The sequence below is a fragment of the Euprymna scolopes genome, chromosome 3, assembly GCF_053919585.1.
Source record: "Euprymna scolopes isolate OS-2025 chromosome 3, ASM5391958v1, whole genome shotgun sequence".
Taxonomy (NCBI): Eukaryota; Metazoa; Mollusca; class Cephalopoda; order Sepiida; family Sepiolidae; genus Euprymna; species Euprymna scolopes.
The window spans coordinates 12,681,820-12,699,385 of NC_136484.1; the positions used below are offsets into that span (position 1 = coordinate 12,681,820).

The 17,566-nt window shown below is 30.8% G+C and overlaps 4 non-coding genes across 4 annotated transcripts; 3 read left to right on the forward strand and 1 right to left on the reverse strand.

Annotated features, from left to right (window-relative positions):
* Positions 1-689: 689 nt before the first annotated feature.
* Positions 690-761, forward strand: Trnah-gug (transfer RNA histidin (anticodon GUG)). Its single transcript has one exon. It is a non-coding gene; the product is annotated as a tRNA-His (tRNA).
* A 2,514-nt stretch (positions 762-3,275) lies between these two features.
* Positions 3,276-3,347, forward strand: Trnah-gug (transfer RNA histidin (anticodon GUG)). The gene has a single exon. It is a non-coding gene; the product is annotated as a tRNA-His (tRNA).
* A 2,647-nt stretch (positions 3,348-5,994) lies between these two features.
* Trnah-gug (transfer RNA histidin (anticodon GUG)) lies at positions 5,995-6,066 on the forward strand. Its single transcript has one exon. It is a non-coding gene; the product is annotated as a tRNA-His (tRNA).
* A 6,273-nt stretch (positions 6,067-12,339) lies between these two features.
* Positions 12,340-12,411, reverse strand: Trnah-gug (transfer RNA histidin (anticodon GUG)). The gene has a single exon. It is a non-coding gene; the product is annotated as a tRNA-His (tRNA).
* Between the last annotated feature and the right edge of the window lie 5,155 nt (positions 12,412-17,566).

The window sequence follows — 17,566 nt, forward strand, 5'->3', positions numbered from 1 at the left end:
CAAATTTTAGTTTCAGTGGGATAGTGTTTGAAAATATGGAGACAGACTAGTGAGTTTTATTATATGTATCAACAGAAAGCGAAAGAGAAGAAAGAGAGAAAAAAGAGGTGACGTCATTTTTATTACTATTTCTTCTTGCAATATTATTTCAAATACGTCATTCAATTTTTCTCTCAATATACAGATAAAGAGTGCACAGTAAGAAGCAAAATACCCAACGAATTAGCACCGAGCCGAAACGAGCAACCTCATGCATGAATGATGATTGATTTCTTATCCTACTTTTGCCCTATCTTTTTATTGTCATCTTAAAATAACTTCCCATTCACACACTGATTATATTTGTACTGATTGTACCTATTTACAATGCCTCCCCACGGGACAGAGTTGGACACCAGGGTCGTTTTTTAACGTGGAGAAAATGTACAAAAATAAATATTGTCTTAGTCGTGAAGGATTTCTCCTCCATCGAAAGAGAACAAGAAATGGAACTACAGCAACTGAAAAACAGATATTACACTTTTATCTTGAACTGATTGTAAACCAAAAAAGAAAACCAGTTAAAACGATGCCCTCAGTTGTGCAGGAAGTTAAACATTTACACCATCAGCCGTCAGTCATGATATTATGAAAGAATGAACAGATTGACTACTAAAATGAATGCACGTGCTTATAACCGTTGACAGCTGGCCGTGATCGTCTAGTGGTTAGGACCCCACGTTGTGGCCGTGGTAACCCAGGTTCGAATCCTGGTCACGGCATGTCAAACGAGTCATCTTTTTTAAGTAAAATATTTTTCGGTCAATTTAGTAGTACGCTTGTAACATTTTTGTGTAGATGCCCTAGGTTTTGCTGCATATCGACATTAATATGGAATTTATTACATACAACTAATAAATGATTACCAAGTGTAATTATACTAACGATTCTGTTGAAAGCGTAGATACATATTGTTTAAATGGACCCGGAATTAATAAGAGCAACATAATGGATTTTTCATCTCGTATTTCAATAAAAGTATTGATTTCATTTGAACAAAATACGCATAAAAAAAATGTACTAATTGTGACATATTCACTATAAATATTTGCTAAAACTATAATAATAGATTCATAGAATCAATTACGAATAGACGTAAAACAAACTCGGCTTAAAAGAGAGAAAAAACACCCATTGAAATAAAGTCTATATAGATATAAGCACCTATAGGTGCTTATAGTCAAATATTTACGTCTGTGGTTTAAATTCTAATTACTATAATCACATTAATATAAAGAATATAACTTCTATGTCAAGAACCACATTTAAATCGTGTGAAAGTAATGCATCTATGTTACAAGTTGTTGATTTGTTTATAAAGACACATGTTATAAAATAATTAATTAAGTTTATCAGTTAAAATAAAGAGAGAAATAATGCATCAGATTGACTGTAGAAACACATGAAATAGACAGAAAGTCTTCAATAAAGGGATGGACCCGATAAAAGAATAAAGACAATGGGACCAATTTTGATCAAAGTTAAGACACTTATGTCTTAAATTAAAAGTATATATATATACCTCCCCCGTGCTGAGATACATTGGTCAGTCTTGAATTTATTCTCCCCCCACCCTCAATCTTTCACTCCTTATGCTTTTCTTGTCCACATTTTTACCTCGAACCACACCTACCCGTTCCCAGAAAATAGAGACCCCATTTTTCCAGGGTTCGTCAATAAAATTTTCGAGAGAAAATGAATCGATCCTGACATTGGTTTTCGTGTTGCACTTTTTTTTTCGGTCTGATAAGGTTAGTCCAGCTAAACTGGGATTCTCCTGAGACATGTATGCACATATGTAACCAATAATATTTGTATAAATAAAGATACTATATACTTGGTCTTTCCTACATTAAGCATTCTTTAATAAACACACAGTTTTCAGTGGATCTACATATAGGTAAATAAAATTTACAACCATTAAAGTGCTCGAGTCAGGACAGAGCATTTAAATAGTATGTTTATTATACAAACAACATTGTTTACAGGTTGTCATTAATAGGCGAACATCCAAACAGCATTAATGCGAGAGTGTCTCAGAGGTCGATCCTTCGACCACTATTATTACTGATATTAAATAAACGACTTCTCTGCTAATATTGTGTCCTTGATGGGTATATTTGCTGAGGATACAACGCTCTATAACATACATGAGAGAAGACCGAATGTACATAAATCGTAGACAATTGCAGAATCGTTAGCAAATGACATTCAGACTATAGTGGAATGGAAGCGCAAATGGATGGTAATATTTAATGCTAGTAAGACTAAGTTGCCCTCCTTTAGCAATTACAAGACGCCTTTCTGTGAAGTTTCATAAAAATCGGGACAACTATTGCGGAGTCTATAGGGAATGAACTCACACACACATACCAGACAAGAAGAGTACGCCCGGCTTTGCGTACTCGTAAAATTCGCTAAAATATGATATTTTAATTTGCCTATCTTTCATATATATTATAAGCGAGTGATAGTTTCAAAAGTAGTTAAACATAAAAAGTAGGGAAGCCGTCAGCTAGAATCGAAACCGAACAGAAAGCTATATCTTTCAAAACTGGTGACGTCACCACCCTATTAATATGACGCGGATATTTACAGAATAAAAATAAACTTAGATTAATGTATAAAATGTATAACACTTATTTCGATTTGAATCCATTTTTGACAGCTTAGAACCTATTTTAACGGCTAAAGACCTATAAAAGATCCATAAAAACATTCTATTATTTTAGGCCCATATCGCCAATCTGCAACTTTTAGTTTCGGTGGATAGCGTTTGAAAATATGGAGACGGACAGACGGAGTTAGTTTTATTAACAGAAAGCAAAAGAGAAAGAAAGAGAGAGAAAAAGAGAAGGTGCCATCATTTTTATTACTATTTCTTCTTACATTATTATTTCAAATACGTCATTCACTTTTTCTCTCAACATACAGAAAAAGAGTGCACATCAAGAATCAAAATACCCAACGAATTAGCACCGAGCCGAAATGAGCAAACTCATGAATGATAATTTGTTTCTTTTTCTACTTTTGCCCTATCTTTTTATTGTCATCTTAAAATAACTTCTCATTCACACACTGATTGAAAAGCAAAAAGGAAAACCGGTTAAAACGATGCCCTCAGTTGTGTAGTAAATTAAACATTTACACCATCAGCCGTCAGTCATGATATTATGAAAGACTGAACAGAGTTGACTAATAAAATGAATGCAGGTGCTTATAACCGTTGACATCTGGCCGTGATCGTCTAGTGGTTAGGACCCCACGTTGTGGCCGTGGTAACCCAGGTTCGAATCCTGGTCACGGCATGTCACACGAGTCATTTTTTGAAGTAAAATATATTTAGGTGAATTTTTTACTACGCTTGTTACATTTTTTTTAGATTTTTTATCTTTTGCGGCATATCGACATTAATATGAAATTTATGCCATACAACTAATAAATGAATACGAACTGCCATTATACAAACAATTCTCTTGAAAGCGTATATCAAAATTGTTCAAATGGACCCGGAATTAATAAGAGCAACATAATGGATTTTTCATCTCGTATTTCTATAAAACTATTGATCTCATTCGAACAAAATACGCATTAAAACAAAATATACTAATTATGACATATTCACTATAAATAGTTGCTAAAACTACAATAATAGATTCATAGAAGCAATTACGAATAGACGTAAAACAAATTCGGCTTAAAAGAGAGAATAACACCCATTGAAATGCAGTCTATATAGATATAAGCACCTATACGTGCTTATAGTCAAATGTTTACGTATGGGGTTTAAATTCTAATTACTATATTCACATTAATATAAAGAATATTACTTCTATGTCAAGAACCACATTTAAATCGTGTGAAAGTAATGCATCTATGTTACAAGTTTTAAAACATGTTATAAAATAATTAATTAAGTTCATCAGTGCACACTGTCTGTCTGTCTCCATATTTTAAAACGGTATCCCACCGAAATAAAAAGTTGCAGATTGGCGATATGGGCCTAAAATAATAGAATGTTTTAATGGATCTTTTATAGGTCTTTAGCCGTTAAAATAGTTTCTAAGGTGTCAAAAAGGGATTCAAATCGAAATAATTGTTATACATTTTATACATTAATCTAAGTTTATTTTTATTCTGTAAATAAAAACATGTTATAAAATAATTAATTAATTTTATCAGTTAAAATAAAGAGAGAAATAATGCATCAGATTGACTGTAGTAACACATAAAATAGTAAGAAAGTCTTCAATAAAGGGATGGACCCGATAAAAGAATAAAGACAATGGGACCAATTTAGATCAAAGTTTAGGCACTTGTGTCTTAAACCTAAATTATACATATACCTCCCCCCGTGCTAAGATACATAGGTAATCCTTGAATTTATTCTCCCCCCCCACCCTCAATCTTTCACTCCTTATGCTTCTATTTTCCACCTACCCGTTCCAAGAAAATATAGACCACATTTTTCCAGGGTTTGTCAATACAATTTTCGAGAGAAAATGAATCGATCCTGACATTGGTTTTCGTGTAGCACGTTTTTTTTTCGGTCTGTCCTCCATTGAACATTCTTTAATAAACACACAGGTTTCAGTGGATCTACATATAGGAAAATAAAATTTACAACCATTACAGTGCTCGATTCATGACAGTGCATTTAGATAGTATGTTTATTATACAAACAACATTGTTTACAGTTTGTCATTAATGGGCGAACAGCCAAACAGCATAAATGCAAGAGTTCCTCAGATGTCGATCCTTGGACCACAAATATTCCTGATAATTTGAAACGATCTCCCTGATAATATTGTGTCCTAGATTGGTATATTTGCTGAGGATACAACGCTCTATAACATACACGAGAGAAGACCGAATGTACATAAATCGGAGATTATTGCAGAATCGTTAGCAAATGACATTCAGACTATAATGGAATGGAAGCGCAAATGAATGGTAATATTTAATGCTAGTAAGACTAAGTTGCTCTCATTTAGCAATTACAAGACGCCGCTCTGTGAAGTTTCATAAAAATCGGGACAACTATTGCGGAGTCTATAGGGAATGAACTCACACACACATACCAAATAAGCAGAGTACGCCCAGCTTTGCGTAATCGTAAAATTCTCTAAAATATGATATTTTAATTTGCCTTTAATATATATTATAAGCGAGTGATAGTTTCAAAAGTAGTTTAAAATAAAAAGTAGGGAAGCCGTCAGCTAGAATCGAAACCGAACAGAAAGCTATATCATTCAAAACTGGTGACGTCACCACTCTACTATTATGACGCGGATATTTACAGAATAAAAATAAACTTAGATTAATGTATAAAATGTATAACAATAATTTCGATTTGAATCACTTTATTACACCTTAGAAACTATTTTAACGGCTAAACACCTATAAAAGATCCATAAAAACATTCTATTATTTTGAGCACCAATCGCCAATCTGCAACTTTTAGTTTCGGTGGGATAGCGTTTGAAAATAAGGAGACACACAGGCAGAGTTAGTTTTATTAAGAGAAAGCGAAAGAGAAAGAAAGAGAGAGAAAAAGAGAAGGTGCCATCATTTTTATTACTATTTCTTCTTACATTATTATTTCAATTACGTCATTCACTTTTTCTCTCAACATACAGAAAAAGAGTGCACATCAAGAATAAAAATACCCAACATAGAAGCACCGAGCCGAAATGAGCAAACTCATGAATGATAATTTGTTTTTTTTTTCTACTTTTGCCCTATCTTTTTATTGTCATCTTAAAATAACTTTCCATTCACAGACTGATTTTATTTGTACTGATTGAAAAGCAAAAACGAAAACCGGTTAAAACGATTCCCTCAGTTGTGTAGTAAATAAACATTTACACCATCAGCCGTCAGTCATGATATTATGAAAGAATGAACAGATTAACTAATAAAATGAATGCACGTACTTATAACCGTTGGCGGCTGGCCGTGATCGTCTAGTGGTTAGGACCCCACGTTGTGGCCGTGGTAACACAGGTTCGAATCCTGGTCACGGCATGTCAAACGATTCTTTTGTTAGTAAAATATTTTTAGGTCAATTTTTTACTACGCTTGTTACATTTTTGTTTAGATTTCTTATATTTTGCGGCATATCGACATTAATATGTAATTTATGCCATAAAACTAATATATGAATACGAACTGCAATTATACTAACAATTCCCTTGAAAGCGTAGATCAATATTGTTCAAATGGACCCGGAATTAATAAGAGCAACATAATGGCTTTTTCATCTCGCATTTCTATAAAACTATTGATTTCATTTGAACAAATTACGCATTAAAACAAAATATACTAATTATGACATACTCTCTATGAATATTTGCAAAAACTATAATAATAGATCGTAGAATAAATTACGAAGAGACGTAAAACAAAGTCGGTTTAAAAGAGAGAATAACACCCATTGAAATACAGTCTATATAGATATAAGCACCTATACGTGCTTATAGTCAAAAGTTTACGTCTGTGTTTTAAATTCTAATTACTATATTCACATAATATAAAGAATACCACTTCTATGTCAAGAACTACATTTAAATCGTGTGAAAGTAATGCATCTATGTTACGAGTTGTTGATTTGTTTATAAGGACACATGTTATAAAATAATTAATTTAGTTTATCAGTTTAAATAAAGAGAGAAAACATGCATCAGATTGGCTGTAGAAATACGTGAAATAGACAGAAAGTCTTCAATAAAGGGATGGACCCGATAATGAATAATCGTAAAATACGATAAAATATATATTTAATTTGCCTTTCATATATACTATAAGCGAGTGATAGTTTCAAAAGTTGTTAAAAATAAAAAGTAGGAAAGCCGTCAGCTAGAATCCAAACCGAACACAAAGCTATATCATTCAAAACTGGTCACGTCACCACTCTACTAATATGACGTGGATATTTACAGAATAAAGTTTATTTATTTTTATTATAAACACGACATTGTTTACATATTTGCATGCATGTTTTAGTTAAATCTTAATACAGATAGACACATCTCATTTGATAGAACAAAGGAACAACACTAAAGATCCATCTATCTATCTGTATATATGTATATATATGCATATATATGTATATATATATGTATATATATGTATATATGCATGTATATATATATATTTATATATGTCTATATAGTATATATGTATATATATATATCTATAATTATGTATATATATATGCATATATCTATATGTATGTATATATATGTATATATGTATGTATATATATATGTATATATATGTATGTATATATATGCATATATACATGTATATATATATGTATGTACGTATATATATATGCATATATATGTATATATTTACGTATCTATATATATGTATATATATGTATATATATATGTATGTATATATATTTATATATGTATATATGGATATATGTATATATATCTATATGTATGTATATATATATATATGTATATATCTATATGTAAGTATATATATATGTATATATGTATGTATATATGTATATCTATGTATGTATATATATATATGTATATATATATGGAAATATATGTATATATATATGTATATATATGTATATATATGTATATATATGTATATATATATATATATATATGTATATATCTCTAGGTATATATATATACGTATACATACGTACATATATAGATGTATATATGTATATATATGTATATATATATATGTATATATGTATATATATGTATATATATATGTATATATATGTATATACATGTATATATATGCATATACATATATATATATATATGTATATACATATATATGTATATACATATATATGTATATATGTATATATACATATGTATGTATATATATGTTTATATGTATATATATCTATATGTATATACATATATATATATATATATATATATATATATATATAGATAGATAGAGAGAGAGAGAGAGAAAATAAAAATGAACAAACCGTATTATGTGTTCATCAACGTTTCGTTCTGAACTGCGTCACACTCTGCACGTTAAACATTTTCAATATTTTGTACTGGTATTTTTTTGTTTCTCAATCTCATTTATCCAGAGGATGTCTCGAAATATAGACGAAACGTTGATGAACACATACTACGGTTGTTTCCTTTTTATTTTCTCTATTTTGTCGGAATACTATTTCCATCATTGTCATCATATATATATATATATATATATATATATATATATATATATATATGAATATTTATGTATATATATATATATATATATATATATATATATATATATATATATATATGACAATTAAGGCATATTTTATTGGGTTAAAAATATAGGTATTTTTACAAATCGTCATAACATTTTATCCATAGTCTCATAATTTTCACAAGGATTGTAAAGTTCAATGTAATTTTGTCCAATAAAAAGAAAAGATGAGTATGTTAATATATAATTTTTCTACATATATACATATATATATATATGTATATAAATAGCTGGCCTTATCTATGGTTTTTTCAAACTAAGTCTTAAATTTCCTCGAGGTAGTATTTCCAAGATACACAGGGAGAGATAAATAGGTTGATAGAAAGATATATTACATTTTTGGGAATTTCTATGAGACCTAAATCTCAGCGACTATTGGTAAGAATTTAACAATTATAGGCTCCTTGAAAGGTGATTACCTGGCGTGTAGTAGCCTATAAGACGTCTGCCTTAAAGGTCGCATTTTACGGTGATTATTTCTCATGCAAAGCCTACATACTGGACAACTACTACTGGAGATATTTATAACGGTACCCTATTTCCAAATGATGGGAGATATAAAACGATGGGAGGTTTCTAATAGACGACAGACAAACATATGAGAAATATTTGGCAGCAAGTCTCCACTTGCTGTTATTTCAGATCATTTAGTAGCAAGGTATAGTTTCCCCGTCATCAAGGCAAAAGATTTGATATATATATATATATATATATATATATATATATATATATATATATATATATATATATATATATATATATATATAAAGCTGAATGTCTGTGTGTGTGTCTGGTCACGAATAGGCTCCTATATGGTTGACTATTTTAATTAACTGATTACATATAATGATAGAAGAGGTTTCGGGACACAGGAATGCGTATGTTTGATTTGACAGAACGGTGGATCATTAAAATTGTGGGGTCTGTGTTCGCGCCTGGTCACCAAAGTATTGAAATAAAAAATTTTAAAATTAAAAAAAAAAACGTTTACAAGTGTGTTTGATATATATGTACATAAGAATATTTTGATAAGTAACTTGAATAGGAATGGCATAATAAAATTGTGGGGGTCTGCATTCGCGCCTGACCTCCATAGAATGGAAATAGGCACAAACCTTAATAAAGACTGTTCATATCTATCTGCGTAAGTATACTTTGATAATTATGTTTCAGTTTGAAGCAATATGGTATAATAAAATTATGGGTTGTTCGTTCGCGCTTAAACTCCATCGAATGGAAATATGTCACAAAGTTTTTTTTTAATATAGATCCTTAGAATGTTGTGATAATTGTTTCAGTGTGAACAGGTATGGTATAATAAATTATGGGGCTTATCTGTTTTATTTTTACTCCCATCGTATTTTGCTTTGGTTTTGATACCCCCAAATTCGAAGCCATCTCTTTACAACCCTTCCTTTTCATAACCTATAATACTTTCATAAATCAGAGTCCATTTTCTGTAGGCTATGTTTGAACCCAGTCAACGACGGGTACTTTTGCTAGTATATATATATATATATATATATATATATATATATATATATATATATATATATATATATATATATATATACACCCTGTGCATCGTTTTATTCAGGCTAATATGTTCTTCCATTTTGAAATGACTATGAAACGCAGAGAAGTTAATTTTGGTACACTGGAAGGGCACAAACTTTCCTGATGTTTGTAAAATGCGAACAAATATTTGAAAATCATGCTTACTTTTCTATATTCTGTTAATTCTTAATTGAATAAATAAATTTAAAAAAAGGCATGTTAATTTTCAATAAAGCGATGCACAAGGTGTATATATGTGTATATATAATATATGTATATATAAGTTAGAAAAGCATTTCGTCCAAGGTATGAAATTGTTAACCAAAATGTTTTTACTATAGGCTTTAAAAATAAAGGTACAAGATTCAATTTGAAATTGCACTTTTTTTAAAAAAAAAATCATTGAACATTTTATAGATATATCATTAATTGCTAGATGAAAGATAGTGTTTTTATCTTGCAACAAAATGTACATTACATAAAATAAATTCAGGGTATTTGTTTTTATTCAATTTAAATTACATTTTTATACCTTATTTTGTAACATTGATAAAAGTGCACTTTGAAGATAAATACATTTCAAATTGAATCATACGTTTATTTGTAAAGCGGCAAGTAAAACGTTTTGTTTAACAATTTTTATGCCTTGGATGAAATGCTTTTCTAACTTGTATCTTATCTTTTTAAGATTATATTTTAAAACACTCATTCTCTCTATTTTATTTTGTATTTCTCCTCACACCACAACCCATTTTTTGCAACCCCCTCTTTGTTATACAGGTCTGAATAATGAGAAAATCTGATTTTTTAAACAAACACTTAAAAATAACTTTTTTAGATTAAAATTTTTAAAACTTGTTTCAGAATAGAATTTCTTCCAAATTTAATAAGGATCATATTTCATATAGGTTTCATTCACAAATATTCAGAACATAACGAGAAAAATAAGATGAAAATTTCAAAAGAAATATATAACTGGTTACGGTCAATAGTAGTCGTTGTCAACGAAAGTCTTTGTTATTGTTATTCTATTATTATTATTGGCTCACATGGAGCTTTCACACAAATCAACAAACGATCTGATTGGAGACCTGTGGTATTCTCTGGAAGCTGAGTGACAACAAGTCTCCCCAGACGTCCAGACCTCTTCACCTCCTTCGATAGCATTTGCAAATGAATTTGCATCATCGCAACAGCCGCTTACCATTGATTTCTCGCTGGTAGTGGCCATTGCTTTATGCTTGAATTTGAGTGGCACTCAGCCTCCCCAAGGTCCCAGTTCTCTTTGCGCTTGTTCAGCCGAGGTCTGGTTGGCGCTCGCTCCTCAGTCTTTCAGTCCTTATTGTCCCTTCTCGGGCCTTTTGTATCATTTTTTTGGAGGGGGGATCGGTGATGAAACAATAGGGGGAGTGCATTATTATTATTATTATTATTATTATTATTATTATTATTATTATTATTATTATAAATGTTATTATTATTATTATTATAAATGTTATTATTATTATGATTATTATTATGAATGTTATTATTTTTATTATTATTATTATAAATGTTATTATTATTATAAATGTTATTATTATTATACATGTTATTATTATTATTATTATTATTATTATTATTATTATTATTATTATTTAAAACATTTTGTGTCCTGCGCTTTCGCGCGAGGTCTAATAAACGTTTATAAAAATAGTTTTTATATTATATTATAAACCAAAAGGGTTGGAGTAAGGGATAAAGAGTGTAGGAGGGTAAAAAGGGGAAGGGAAGGGGGGAATATTCGAGCGAAAAATATATAAAGAGTAAATTATAAGCAATAAAAAAGAAAAAGAATGAAAGAATGAAAGAAGAAAAGAATGAATTAACTTGTCAGAAAGGGAGAACAATGAAATGTCTTAAGAACGGGTCTAAATAAAAACATAAACGTCATAGGCATTTCAATAACGACTTATAAATAATGACTTATAAATCAATACTTATAAATGTTAAAATTCATGTAAGTCGCAACTTTCACTTATTTCAGAATTTTAAATGTTGTCTAAAGAAAAAAAAACAGTTATGCGTTATTATCACGAAGATGTTTTTTTTTCATTTGAATCCTGAAAATGCCAACTTTTTTAGCATACACACTAACAGTTAATCTCCCGAAATCGCTATGACATTTTACTAACATCGTTAACTGTTTCTAATGGTAAATAATAAAAGTAAGTTTGTAATCTCGAAATGATTAAATATTAAAAAAAAATCAACAAATAATAAAGCAGAAAGTTAAATATTAATTAAATAATTTTCAAGGAAAATTGCAAGTTATACTTAAATATTAAACATAATACGTCTTAAAATGACGAGGAAAGTAACTGCATTCTACTTTGTTATATTTCTTAAAAAATAATGTTAACTTTTCTGTATATGATAATGGTTGGAAGTTAAGTTTGTAATGTCTAGGTAATATATTTATTTGCGAAAAATATTCCGACCTGCCGTGACCAGGATTCGAACCTGGGTTACCACGGCCACAACGTGGGGTCCTAACCACTAGACGATCACGGCCAACAATCGACGCTATGGCGATTAGCTTTAAATGCTTTCACGTATACAACAGACAGCTGGTAGGCAATATTATATTACTTGTACTTTCTCGGTAGGCGGCGATACACTTAATCGTTAACTCCTCCTGTCAATAGAGGGATGGGTTGATTACATGTTAGTTGAGGCATTCTCAGTGTGGAATACAAAGTGGCGATCATATTTTTGTAAACGACAACTTCTTGTCTCGTTTTCCACTGTAAATAGGCACTGTTAAAACTTCTTTAGCTGAGGCAGGTAATTTTCCTTTTCTCAGTGATAAATAAGTAGGTGCTTGCTGAGATGTAGTCGACGGATCGATTTTTTTTAATATGTCGTTTTAAGCAAAAACAATATCACGTATTAACTGTCACACTGAAAATTATAATATATTAAAAAAATTGCCGGGAAATTATCGAGTAGAAAATTATTTATAGTTAAATATGATTTTTACTGAAAATTTGGTAAAATCGCATTTTTCTTAGAGGTTCTAAAATAAATGTAAGTGTCCATACGCAGGGGATATAACCCCGAAAGGACTGTTTTTAAGTTATTTTGTGTCTATTGTTATAGACTTTTTTCTTTACTGATAAACGGAATAGCAATTATTCTACTTGATGAATTTTTTGTGATTTGTGGATATATTACTATTTTCGACATGACAACTAAGGACGTAATGTTGTTTTTGCTTCAAACAATATATTTTAAAAATCGATTTGTCGACTATGTTGAAAATCTGTTGTAGAAGTTTTCACATAATTTTTACTACTCTCTCTATTAGGTTTCGAAGACATTTTTTAACTCAGTCGCGACAGGATAATAGGCACCGAGCAGCTCCTGTCCAGGTGTGGCAACAGTGATCCATTTTAGTTTCATTACCGAAATAAGAATTCTTTGGAAAAAAGGTGAAAATATTTTTTTTTAATTTTTTTATTTTGGTTTTCATCTCCTCTATGGTACACGCTTCCATTAACGCACTAATGTCTTCCGCCAAATAAATATCGCTTTTATGGAGATTACATAAATAGTTTAAATGTTCAAAATTACACAAAAAATAGGATGTAATTCATAAAAAAAAATGTTTGTAAATTGTCGGGGATAAGTATTCAACCTGATTTACTACGGCAACTAAATTAACACTTCTTAGTTACCTTCCCTCCCGTTAATGGAAATAAAGTTTTTCGGGAAAAAAACCTGTCTTTTTTACCTCTCCTGACACACGTGTTTTTACCAATAAATCAGCTTTTACTGCAAGTATATTAATATTGTTTCACAAATGTAAAAATACCTGCGTTTTTTTTTTTTGTTCGCAAGTACAGCGAAAAAAAAAAGAATAATATAGTTAGCGATAATAAAAAATGCGGGGAGCAAGGATTATTTTGGGGTTGCGGGCTTGCCCTTTACTTGTGAGAGAAAAAAGATATAAAGAAAATTAAGCATAAAATAGGTGTGAAAAAGTAAAAACAGAACGATTTGATTCAGAAAACAAAAACAAAAAAGCGGTCCTTTCAACCTACTGTGGCCAGGAGTCGAACCTGGTTTATCACAACATGGGGTTTTATCATTAACAATTTGAATGCTTAAATGTCATTTGAACATACTTTACTAATAGTAAGATGTTCAAATGCGATATTTTATATTAAAAAGATCACGTTAAATACTCTGAGGCTTCATTCATTAAAAAATATGATTAGGTAGTTATCTCCCTTGCTTGTTCTTTTTAATAAGATGTAGAGTGTAAAATATTTATTTTTAGATCGGTGCGTGGGAATGTGAGCATCCTCTAGACTGAGGCAATTTGCATGTTTGTCACAATCCAGTGGAACAATTGTAAGCAAGAAACAACATCTCTCAGTTAAGGAATTCACTTTATGTAAAAGAATGCCCGTTCATCCAAACGAAAAAAATGATTTTGACACTTTCCCCCTATAAACATTCATACAACAACACCAGCAAGTCAACCAATTGTAACCAAGTTTTCCGTATCTATTATATAAGGGTAATTTAATATAATTAAATACTTATATCTAGAAACTGGAATAATTAGTGTAAACAAAAAATACATTTACTAAAGAGTATCTCATATTATAAATATGACATATGATTAAAAAAAAAATGCACCGGTTGAATTAACGGTTATTAGTTTTTTAATTCATACACCTTTTATATAATACGAAAAATCGCCTGGATCGAGTTCATAAAATCCATATAATTCCCAGAAAAATCATTTCTCAAATTTATGATATTATTATTAAATACTAAATATACTTAGATCTTTCTTGGACAATAGGACCACCCAGGTTGTCATGAATGGGCGAACAGCCAAACAGCATTAATGCGAGAGTGCGTCAGAGGTCGATCCATGGACCACTATTATTCTTGATATGAATAAACGATCTCCCTGATAATATTGTGTCCGAGATGGGTATATTTGCTGAGGATACAACGCTCTATAACATACATGAGAGAAGACCGAATGTACATAAATCGTAGACAATTGCAGAATCGTTAGCAAATGACATTCAGACTATAGTGGGATGGAACCGCAAATGGATGGTAATATTTAATGCTAGTAAGACTAAGTTGCTCTCATTTAGCAATTACAAGACGCCTCTCTAACGGCGTTTATCCATGAAAAATACCACCCTATCTGAGAATGCTTCTTTAAAACTCCTCGGTCTCACATTTGCGAGCAATATGAACTGGTAAAAATCATTGAGAGCATTGCAAAAATACATACGAAACCGTATGTCATGGTGGCAGCAGGGGTGAAGCAGTTTGCTTCTTTTTTCATCTTCTTTTTCTCCTTCGTGCGATAGGTTCGATCCTTTCTGGCTGCACACTTATTTTTTCCTTGTTTCGAGGTTTACGTAAAGGGACTTATTTTTCCTTTTAAAACAAAAACTGAATTATTTTGACCTTCGCTTAAACTTATTCTCTCCGCCTAGGCATCGACTTCTCTCCACCTAGGCATCGTTTCTTTTCTGGTTTTATTGGCTCCTAACTACATAACCCCTCCACACGCTGACAACGCCAACTACCCCCGCTAATATAATTCATAAAAATAAAGATAAAATTTATATCGTGTATATTACTACTAATGTACTATTTATTTCTTAAATAGTTCCAGAAAAGCAGTATTTATGTTTCAAGTTATTTTACATTTATTTTCTTCACTTTTAAAATGTAGTCGAAGTTTTTCTCAACCATTATAATATTGTTCAATACATTTTTCCACATGTATAAAATACAATGTTTAGAATTTTATCCTTATAACACAATTCAAATTTTAGCGAAAACTTATACAATCCATGATAAACCGTTTTTAAATTCTATAAGTTTGCGCCATGTTTTGCATGCATCTGTTCTAACTTATATTCGTGAAGATGCCAGTATAGCACTCTATATTACCATGAGCAAGTATAATAAATTCTTTTAACGTTATATGTATATATATATATATATATATATATATATATATATATATATATATATTATTTTGTAGTAAAACTTGATTTCGAGTTTAAATAATTTGCTTGATCATAATGACTGAATCCATTCCAGCTGAAATAATTTACGTAATAGCATTTAAGAAATTCTTGAATAATTTGATACACTCTAGAGTTAATCTGGATACAACAGGACAAACTCTGAAGATAAAAGACAATTGGTTTAACAACTTCACAATGATTGATTCTGTAAATGAGATAAAACAAAAACAAATTTAATATAAAACAAAAAACCGCTACCAAACTCTAATAAATTTAATTTTCCATCGGATTTTACATTGTTTTCTTCTGGGAATATGTATTTCTGAAATGCATTATTTATTTCAATATAATTCTCATTCAAAATGTTTATCATTCAAGTTACGGTGCATCGATATTGGCTGAAATACGGGAAATTCTTTTGATGGCCTTTTCGTCTAATTAGGTGTAAAATAAAACACAATATATTGGAAATATATTTCAAACAATGAAAACATTTTTTGACTTAATTGAAAGGGGAAAAACGGAGAAGATAAACAAGCAAACTTCCGTAATTTCAGGTAGTCAATATTTTGAATTTTTACTATAACAATAGACAGTTTGAGCATAATCTTGCAAGAGACGCGCAAAAAAATTTCGAGACATACACTAAGTATACACATAGGCATACTCTTCCTCTGTTTTAGAACATTTATTTCTCATATATTTGTTGTTCTGAACGTAGTTAATGATTCTTAACTATAAAACACCCTTCCTGTTTATTCAATGCATTTAACTTAGGAGATAGTGTTTATTTGCTCCCCCACTGAGCAAATTAGGCACAAGGCCGTTTTTAATGTGAGGTAAAAACCAGCTCCCCTTAAAGTAGGCAAAAAGGGGGCACTCTGGTTACCAAAAATAATAATTGTCCCAGTATAGAGGGTTTCCCCTCCATTGACTGGTACAAATTATCTTAAGTGCAGTATCTGCCGGAACAGATACTACACTTTGAGATATTAAATCTTTTATTCATGTTAAAAAAATACAGAAAAAAAATCAACGATGAACAAAAAACTTAGGCACATGGCCAACTCAAAAGGGGGGATTTTGGGGGTCGTTGGTCATCCTTGTCACTCCAGAACTAAACAAAGTCAAAAGTTTCTCCCAGCTAGTATCTTCTTTCACCATAATACCGCATTCACCCTTTCATATTGGGGGACGTCCTAGTAACTCCCAATTTTTAAAACATTTTTTATTGACGTGTAAAAATAAAAAAAATAACAATAAAATGGTAACAATAATTCATTTGTGTCGAGGGAGGGGGAAGAAAAAACAAAAGGTGATTAGTAGGACCCTCCCAACCCCGTCTAGTTGATAGATTGCCCGTTCCACTAGGTTTGTAAAAGGAACCTCGCTTCTGCGGGTCAGTCTCTAGGTGGGGATGCCCTCTAGATGGGGGTGAATGGAGAAAAGAAAATTTTGTGGGTAAGGGATGGAGGTTAGTTTGTAATTCTTTTTCTCCAAGATGGGTAAAATTTAGAGGAAGGGGTGAAAACAAAAATTGCAGGTAAGAGGGGATGGGGATCTTGGAGGCTTCCTAATCGGGGAGGGATGGAACACACACTCAGCTAGCTGAGAGACTACTTGTTTAATTTAACTTTACAGAACTGCGC